Here is a 9771-nt window from a genome sequence, read left to right as displayed (position 1 = left end):
GAGACTAAACTTGGAACAAAGGCAAACAATTCCGTTCTCAAATAACCCGGGCACCGCCGGGTCCCCAAGCTAGTATGTTATAAAAAAAAACTTGAAATGTGTAGTTGTGCTCGCTATGAGCTCTCGGATTTGCCAACCCTAATCCCTTGGACTGAAAATGGATCACTTTTCAAAGAAGGCTAGACTACACCGGGGTGCGTAAAGCTACAGTATATGTGAGTTGGAGAACTATATATTCTTTTTTTAATATGTTATTAAAAAAACAACTTGTAAAGTATAGTAGTGCTCGCTATGCGCTCTCAGATTTGCCAACCCTAATCCCTTGGATTGGAAATGGATCACTTTTCAAAGGCTAGGCTAAGTGTGCATAAAGCTACGGTTTATGTGACTTGCAGAACAATATATTCCTTTTTTAATATTTTTGGAAAAAGAACACTGGAAATCTATAGTAGTTCTTGCTATGCACTCCCAGATTTGCCCACCCTAATGCCTTGGATTGGAAATGGAACACTGTTTGAAGAAGGCAAAGCTATACCACTGTGCACATGTAACTTGGAGAACTATATTTTCCTTTTTTAATATTTTTGCAAAAAGAACATTGGAAGTCTATAGTAGTTCTTGAAAGGCGCTCTCAGATTTGCTAACCCTAATCCCTTGGATTGGAATGGTTCACTGTTTGAAGAAGGCAAGGCTATACCACTGGGCACATGAAACTTGGAGAACTATATTCCTTTTTAAATATTTTTGAAAAAAGAACAATGGAATCTATAGCAAATAGCTCACAGATTTGAAAAACCTAATCCCTTAAATTGGAAATGCGCCACTAGGCTAGGCTAGGCAATACCAAAGTGCATATTGCATAAAGCTACACTACATGTGTCTTTGAGAACTAAATATTCCCTTTTTAAGTATTTTTTTTTTAAAAAAAAACCTCGCAATCTATATTTCTTCTTGAAATTAGTTCAGCTCACAGATTTCCCAAATGAAACTCACTCCAAACAGTGACGGGCCAGCAGCTCCACAGCAAGCTACTAGACCCTGGCACAGCAGTCCTTGACAATAACCTCCCTTCAAGCCTACTCCCTTCTCCAGCAGTGCAGCATCCAAGCCCAGTTTAGGTGTCACCCTTGCTCTGCTCTACCTTCTATTAGCTTGGCTTCCCCTTTCTCTCCCTTCTCCGCTTCCCAGCCCAAGCCCAACCACCCTCTCGCATGCTCGCCAATCCCAAATGGCGCCGGCCGGCACCAACCCGGGCTGCTATAGAAGAGTACTGCGTGGACACGCAAAGGACGTTTGCCCCCACCTTTGTGTCCATGTGCACTCCTCTGATTGGTCAGGGAGCAGCATCCATATTAGGCTACGCTGCGCTCCCATTCAAGGTAGGTTGCAGTAACAAATATATATATTGGGGGGGGGAATATACAATACATATTAAGAGCCATTCCAAAAGTGGGCCAACGTAGCTTCATATTACAATGCTAGATGTACTGTGATACCACGTGTCGGATAGTGGATCAAAAAGCGAGATCAATCCAAATTTAATCCGAATTAAGAACTAAATCGAGAATTTGCTCATACCTATAATTCAGTTTAAATCAGATAATCTGGGATCAGATCCTGGGATATAGGGCAGTGTAGATCCAGCCTGATTCCTCTTCCACACTGCTCCTCTATCCCAGGATCTGATCCCAGATTACCTGCTTTGAACTGGATTATATGTGTCCACACTGCCAGATAATCTGGGATAAGAAGATAATCTAGGAGTGGGTTTATTCCGATGGGGCTTAGCCAGCTTCTAACCAGGAGGGAACGTGCTCAGGTGTGGATGGGCCTTAAACATGTCACATACACACAAATATAGAGTGAATTTTAAAAGGAATACTACTAAAACATAGATTTAAAATGTAACCTTTTCCCTTCCCAGAATGATACTATAGTAGAGTCTCACTTATCCAAGCCTCGCTTATCCAAGCCTCTGGATTATCCAAGCCATTTTTGTAGTCAATGTTTTCAATATATCGTGATATTTTGGTGCTAAATTCATAAATACAGTAATTAAAACATAACATTACAGCGTATTGAACTACCTTTTCTGTCAAATTTGTTGTATAACATGATGTTTTGATGCTTAATTTGTAAAATCATAACCTAATTTGATGTTTAATAGGCTTTTCCTTAATCCCTCCTTATTATCCAAGATATTTGCTTATAAAGGCTTCTGCCGGCCTGTTTAGCTTGGATAAGTGAGACTCTACTGTATTATATATATTTTAACGTGAGTCCCTTTCCGTCTCAAATCTAGAGAGAAAAGTAGGGTGCCAATAATAATAATAATAATAATAATAATAATAATAATAATAATAATAATAATAATATCAGGCTAATTTAAAATAACAGGGGGGAGTTGTGGAAAATCCTTAGCAGGATGATGGCTTGCTTTCCCTGCCCATTTCCAATTTTCTTCTCCCCCTGAAGTGGAAAGTCAGTCACACACCAACCTGGGTGGAGAGTTCTAATTTGGGTTTTGCCAGCACATTGCAAGGGAGATCCTGCAGATGCAAGGGCATTGCAAATCCAAGCTCCTTCTTCTGCAAGCCAGTTTAACTCGCTGCAGAGGTGAGGGTATTGCAAATCCAGGCTCCCTCTTCTGCAAGCCGGTTTAAGAGTGGGAAGAGGAAGTGGTTTGCAAGGGAGATCCTGCAGAGGCAAAGCAGCAGCCAGCCAGCCAGCAATGCCTTTTGCAAATCCAGTCTCCCTCCACTTCTGCAAGCTGATTTAAGAGCCCCATAAAAACCAACCACTCCCGGACGGGAAGGGGATTTCTCTCCTGAATAGCAACAGTTGGTTGAATTAAAACACTTTCTCATATATCTGAATGCTATCCGAAGGTATTTCGAAGCATGGGCACCAACGCTTCCAATTGGAAGGTTAATTCAGAAGTGCCAAACCACCTCAGAACTCAGTTCAATATTAATATGATTAACGAATTTATTACGATTAACAACTTTTCTGATTTTTTTTTATCATGCCTAATAACCACTTCTAAGGGGAACTTAGAAACTTTTCCCATGGAAATTATTAAATAATCCTGTAGATTACTGAAAAATAACATGTACTGAAGATAGTTTCTGAAGAAGAGGGGATTCTGCAGCTATTTACAAACATCTGATTGAGATTATTTATAGAACTGATGAATTTGTTCAATCACTATGGCAATCTGACTTGAGTACTAAAATTTCTGATTCTACCTGGTGCCACATCTTGCTCATCAACTACCAAATAAGGGATCTTGAAAGCTATCTATAAGTGGTATGTAATAGTTACACCAAATGACCAAAATATTGTGCTGAGATGTTGAAGAATATGCAAAGGTTATATAATCAAATGCAACTTAAATGTCCTAAAATTAGATCTTTTTGGACTACATTGATCACTGGTTACATGGCAGTAGAAATACTTTTGCCTGGTCCTTTTGTTACTATATCTTTGTTTTAAGAATAGTCAGCTGAAACATTAATTGAAGCATGGAGATAGCTAAATGCTAAAAGACAGGGAATCTTAAAATTGACAGTTAATGGTCCAGAATTTGGAATACCTGATATCTTTAAGACTTTCATACAGTATTGAAACTTGCCAGGAACGAAAAAGAAAAAAATGTGTATTACCAGAACAGCTAAATCTTTATCCAATATGTTAATTTAAAAATCCACACCAATTGCATCCCTTGCCCAGCCAAATGGATTTAGAAAGGATACACTGATATTGGATACCTTGTCTATGAGTGATGAAAACACAACACATTCAATAAAACAATGGTATAACCCCCTTCCTTAGACTATGGCCCATTTGTATTGTGAACTGTTCTTTCCTTTCCTTCAGATATGTCAATCATTTCTATCCACTTCTAGCACTTATCTTGGGATATATCTTCATTTCACTCTCAAATATGAAACTATGGATGACTTTTTGTAAGGTTTCTATATTGTAAGTATAGTCAAAATAATGCATGGAAATGTACTACTGTTCCTGCTTTCCGAATAAGTATTTCTGTGCTGCCATGAAACATCATATTTGCTCTTTGTTTGCATGCTCCCCCAGAGAGGTTGTACAAAATCATGCTCATAGGGTGTTCTTAGCTAGCCACAAATCTCAAGGAGAATGCTGCCTTAATAAACACAGAATATATGCAGGGTTAACTTCAGGCATATAATAAACACTGCCGAAGTCAGGGTCAAGTGAGTGAGAGAGAAAAGAGCAGTTTATCAAATTTGACATCCATGGATATGTTCCATCATTCCACCTCTCTAGACAGGCTGAGAAAAATATATATGTGGGGCATTTTCTCTGAATGCATGATATTGTGGCTTTGATCCATGGTTATAGTTTTAATCTGATTAGATGATGAAAATTCACTGCACACCTAGTGAATGCAGTTTGTCTCTCCTTGGTTCTCAACAAGTTTCAGGCTCCAGTGATCAATGTCCTTGGAAGGCTGCCAACAGAAGCACTATGAGGGATATAATAAAACACACGGCCATATGAGTCTGATTATCACTGCTGTTAGACTTGTGGCCTGCAAGCACAGGGCTTTCTTTCTTCTATTCCATTCAAAGTGTAAGAAAATATCAGAGATCTCCTGATAGCCAAGGGCCAAAAACCTCTCCCACAAATCCAAACTAGCTTTTTTATTTGTTTATTTGTTTTTCAAAGATTTTAAGGTTGACTTGGTAATCTGAAAAAGTAATATCCTGTATTTTTTTCCTTCTTGTTTGGTCTTCTGTATGATTAAAGGTTTTCTGGCATCTTTTTTCAAAGTCATCTTGAACTTGTTATAGGTTTTAGACTGCAAAGTGACGCAATATGACACGTGGGTAAGGTTAGAGATGGAATGTAGTTCATAAAAGCACTAACCAACAAATTATGGCTTTGAAAAGAAAGTGGGAAGTTGGCAGTAATTTTGGGACAAAGGATTTTTTTTAAAAAAAATTTGGAATGGTGAAGGAACTCGGTGGACCCCTCCCCCCTTCAAGAGATGAACCCAAATGAATGCTGTACAAATGGAATATGAATTTCTACTTTTATTTCTTATTTATGTATTTCACAAACAAAGGCTTTTGCTTTCCCTGCTTATACTTATATTTCCAAATGACCCTGTCAGGTGGTGCAGACAGATTATACATTCTTGACAGAATTAACACACCCCTCACCAGCATTTTACCTCAGAGGAACTTGAAAAGGGAATGCACAATCACCAGGTTTTCCCCCCTCATATCTGCATTTTCCTGGGGAAAGGAAACGTACCCTTGAAGGAGTTGGGGATGGTGATGGCTGACAGGGAGCTCTGGCATGGGTTGGTCCATGAGGTCATGAAGAGTTGGAAGTGACTGAACAAATATATATATATCCATCATAGACCCACACAGCCTCCATAACCCCCACATGAATCCCATATATGGTTTTAGTGAAGAATATCAGACACATTGAAATAGGGATTTGGGACCAGTATTCCGAGCATAACTCCTGTTGTGGCTATATGAGTTCCTGGGGGCTTTCTCGTAGACCTGAGCCTATCTAGGAAAGACAATGCCACCGGTAAAACCAATGGTTTTATTTAAAGCAGATTTTCTGGCTCTCGATGGAATCTGAATTGACAGACTCAAACACTGAGATTGCTTCTGTATACTTTTCATTATACTGTTTATATTTCTTTGATGACCCATTGAGTTCAATAAGCCTTTTCTTTGTATAAATTGTGCTGGACATTTAATCTCATCACAGACTGATTTACATAATTGCACAACCTCATTCCTGACATCTGCACATCCTTTCAATGCAGATCCACCCATCAGCCCAGGCTTCAAACCTGACAGTGACAGCTGTTCATTTTTACCACCATGAGGAAACACCAACCATCAATGACATTGAATGGAATTCCTAGCCAACAGAAGTCCAGATCCAAACTGCACCAATTTTTAGCCAATCAGATGCTGGTGTGGAATCTCTGAATAACTGTCAAAATGTATAAAGTGTTGTGTGTTCCTCCATGTATTCAGATTAGATCTTCTGATATTCTGATATTTTTAAAGGCCCAATTGAATAAACTTCTGTTCAACACAGTGTATCTCAAATTCAGTTGAGGTAGCAGAGCTCGCTGGGTCCAGACTCACATTCTATTTTTTGTCAAAGAATGTATGCTTCATAACAAAATTGAGCCTTCTTTTCCTTGCTTGAAAATCTGAAGATCATGAACAAGTGAAGGGAGAAAGAAAGCCAGGTGAATCATATCATTTCAGATGACACATGACACATGATATAATGTATTCATTTTTGGATAGTCATGGTGAGTAACTTATAAATAAGAAAAACCGATACGTATTCAGTCAAGGGTGGACAGCAACTCCCAGCATTCACAGTAATTGGCAGTGCTGTTAGGGCTTTTGGGAGTTGCTGTTCAGCCATATTTGGAGGAAAAATGTTAGCCAACCCCAGTAATGGGGGAAAAGTTTTGGTGACAATCCTAATATTTGTACAGGTTCTTCTGACTTCAACAGTTCATTTTTTAAGAATTTACTGACAGCTCCCTTTTATGTAGAATAGCATAATGTCAAAAGAACCTCCAATCTGTAGTCACATCCCTTGCCTATTTGTGTCAAATTGTGCAAAATTATATGGCCAGAATAATGCTTGGGTTGAGATCTATTTTTATTGAATTTAAACTATAGCCTCCTTTCTCTATAAAAAAGTTTAATTCAATAGGGCCATTGCTTATTGTCTTCACTGGAAGGAAATAAATGCTTATTATGAAGAGAGAATGCACAAGGGGGAAGCAACCACAGCATCAAGTCTAAAACAAGTGGCACTGCTTGATATCTGCCACAACATTTACAAAATTTAATCTTACTTTTGAACAAAAGGTTAAAAAACCCTGCATTTTTATTTCTTTCTACTTATCACATAACTTAATAATTTATTTTGGTCTTGTCCCTGGGCCTTCCAGGGACTAATAGTTTTCCACCATTTGTTGCTTGGAAATACATACACAATTCCTCCCTTAGCTTAAACAGCTCACATATTTGTTTGCATACTTCACAACTGAAATGAAATTGACAGAAACATTTATTGTGGCTGGCACAATAGATTATGTTGATTTAGAACATAAACTTCATTCTAATAAGATTAGGGGAGGATCTATATGGACAATATCGAATATTTTTTCAAGTAATTTCCACTATGTCTCCTAGAATACAATATACAAAAGGAGAATTTGTTATTCAGTGATGTCTTAGAGCAGCATAATCCTGTTATCTAGGCTTGTGTTACCTTAGATTGTGTTGAGTATTACATATTCATAAAGCAGCTGAATTACAGGCTGCCAGTCAACATGAGAAAAAGAGTTAGAATAAAACTATAAGCATTTTATAATTCCATATCAAAGACCAGCAGTCCAAAACTATATCCCTCTTTGCAATATAACTGTTCCTACTCTAGAAAAAATGGTCTTAAATCTAACTGACTTATTCCATATGTGTGTTTGTAATACAAGCATCTTGGCCGAGACATGAAGGTTTCAAACTTAATTTTCTTTCTTTCTTTCTCCCAGTCTCAGGGTTTCCAGAACTAATGAAAACATTTCCCAGAGTGGTATACCATCTGATGAATGAAATATCACAATAACACTTGTGATATATACTTATTACATGGTTCTCCATTTGGAATTTGAAAATCAGCTGTGTCCTGTTTACATGTGGAAAAATGCAAAGGCGGTATTTGAAGAGAGGCCCCACAAAACGCCACAGTTCATCAATAATACAAATGGTGTATATGATAAATGTCTGCGCACCTCCTCTAAAAGTAAACCATGTGTTCTGCCAAGCACTGGATAAATTCACCAAGAAAAGATAGACTGACACCATCTCTCACACCTCTCAGTAGGAAAAGGCCAAATTCTTGTTGCTATCTGATGCTAGAAGTTGTACCTTTTCTAGGCTTGCAAAAAATGGGGGACAATAGATAATGGCTTATATTTTATTGACTAGAATATACCCATTAAATCAATTGTATATACTTATGTGTTGACTCACTGTTAAACTATTATTAAATAGGTCTGCTCTAGTTGAGTCTAGCCAACAGGTTGCCAGCCAAAATCTGTCAACTCTGGATAGCAAAACGTTGGACTCATCTATGCCAGGCAGTTTGGTTTGGTGTAAATATGCCTGAGAGTAGCTCTGGAGCTATCATGTCATTGTTCATATGGCCCACAACCACATCCACTCCACCAGGGTAGCCTCCACCTCACCTCATCTCCATATCAGTACCATTGCCACCCTTAGCCTACAATGGAGCTCTGTGCAACTTCATAGACCTTGTGGGCACCTCTGCTGTCATCAGCACAGTGTGTCTGTATGACCAAATAGAAGGAGGGGAGATGTGTGCCCCCCCCTTTGACATTAGCAAAGGCATCTACAATGGCCAAAGGCTCAGATGAAGCTCCATGGCTGGCTAGGAAGCAGCAGCAGCAAAACAGGCACAATCTATCTACTTTTCCTGTACTGATGAGTACAGTGAAAGTGTGATGGCAACACACATTACTTTTATTTTGTACTGATTGCTGACTTGTGCTAATTATTTTTATAATTGCTACCATTTTTTGTACTAAAATCTATTTGATTTTACCAGTTTATGCTAATGTCTTATGTATTTTCCTGCACTAGATGCCCTATGATATTTTGACTTTGACATCTGGTACAGTCATTCAGGTATTGCATTTCGTAAATATTTCTATATATATGCTTAATTTTTTTCTGAAAAAGAAGGTAATGTGAAAAGTGTAATTCTAGAGAATTACTGCTTAAAGCAAACACAGAATTAGCCATTTTAACAAGGAAAAAATCCAAGGTGTAATACAAGGTCTAGGAGAGCTGAGCGTGCTCTGATGGGCTGTTTCTCACATTAGCTAGAAGAGAGAAGCTGACTCAAAAGATACATGCTTGCTTGTTAAATACAACTGTCACAGCGAGAGCATGGCACTGCTGCTTTGTGATCTATGTACTCTACTTGCTGAATCTTGGTTACTAAGTTGAATGAAAGGTGTTAGCATTTATGGATCAGTGAAGATGTGAGCCAGCGCTCTCTGACCTTTGCTTGCTGCGAGCAAGAAAACTGAGCAAGGCAGGGTTGTTGTATGTCTTTCGGGCTGTGTGGCCATGTTCCAGAAGCATTCTCTCCTGACGTTTCGCCCACATCTATGGCAGGCATCCTCAGAGGTTGTGAGGAGCAAGGCAGTTTCTAAAGGACACCTCACCTGTTATAATTTATGTCAAAAAAGGAAGAACAATGTTCTGGTGGAAATGAAATAAAATAACAGAGGTCTCAGCCTACTTATATAATGAGGGATGAAGTGCTCTCTTTTTTCAACTGTTTCTCACATACAAAGAAGAAAAAGAAATCAAGAGCCCAATTCTAGTTCCAGCTTGGTTTCAAACTGAGCCATATTGCAGAAAGCCAAACAGTAAGATTTACAGAAGAGATGGGAAATGTGTAGCTTGTGGGTCGTATACTACTACTACCCTAATAAGCACCCCGGACTCTGAATTATCCTGAAATACGTTTATTTTTCACTACAGTCCCTCTCAAAATATTGTCTTGTTTCTCCTGTCACCATTTTGAGAAAGATTGCAGGGGAACAGAGGTACAGTAGAGTCTCACTTATCCAACATTCACTTATCCAACGCTCTGGCTTATCCAACACATTTTTGTAGTCAATGTTTGCAA

At 38.6% G+C, this 9771-nt stretch overlaps 1 long non-coding RNA gene across 1 annotated transcript; it reads left to right on the top strand.

The window, feature by feature from the left end:
• The first annotated feature begins 6033 nt into the window (after positions 1-6033).
• Positions 6034-8068, top strand: LOC134295637 (uncharacterized). The gene is made up of 2 exons (XR_010002264.1): positions 6034-6340; positions 7601-8068. It is a non-coding gene; the product is annotated as an uncharacterized LOC134295637 (long non-coding RNA).
• Positions 8069-9771: the final 1703 nt, after the last annotated feature.

This window comes from Anolis carolinensis, chromosome 1 (genome assembly GCF_035594765.1).
Source record: "Anolis carolinensis isolate JA03-04 chromosome 1, rAnoCar3.1.pri, whole genome shotgun sequence".
NCBI classification, from domain to species: domain Eukaryota; kingdom Metazoa; phylum Chordata; class Lepidosauria; order Squamata; family Dactyloidae; genus Anolis; species Anolis carolinensis.
The sequence above is the reverse complement of the archived record's forward strand: the minus strand, read 5'-3'. Positions and strand labels throughout refer to the sequence as shown.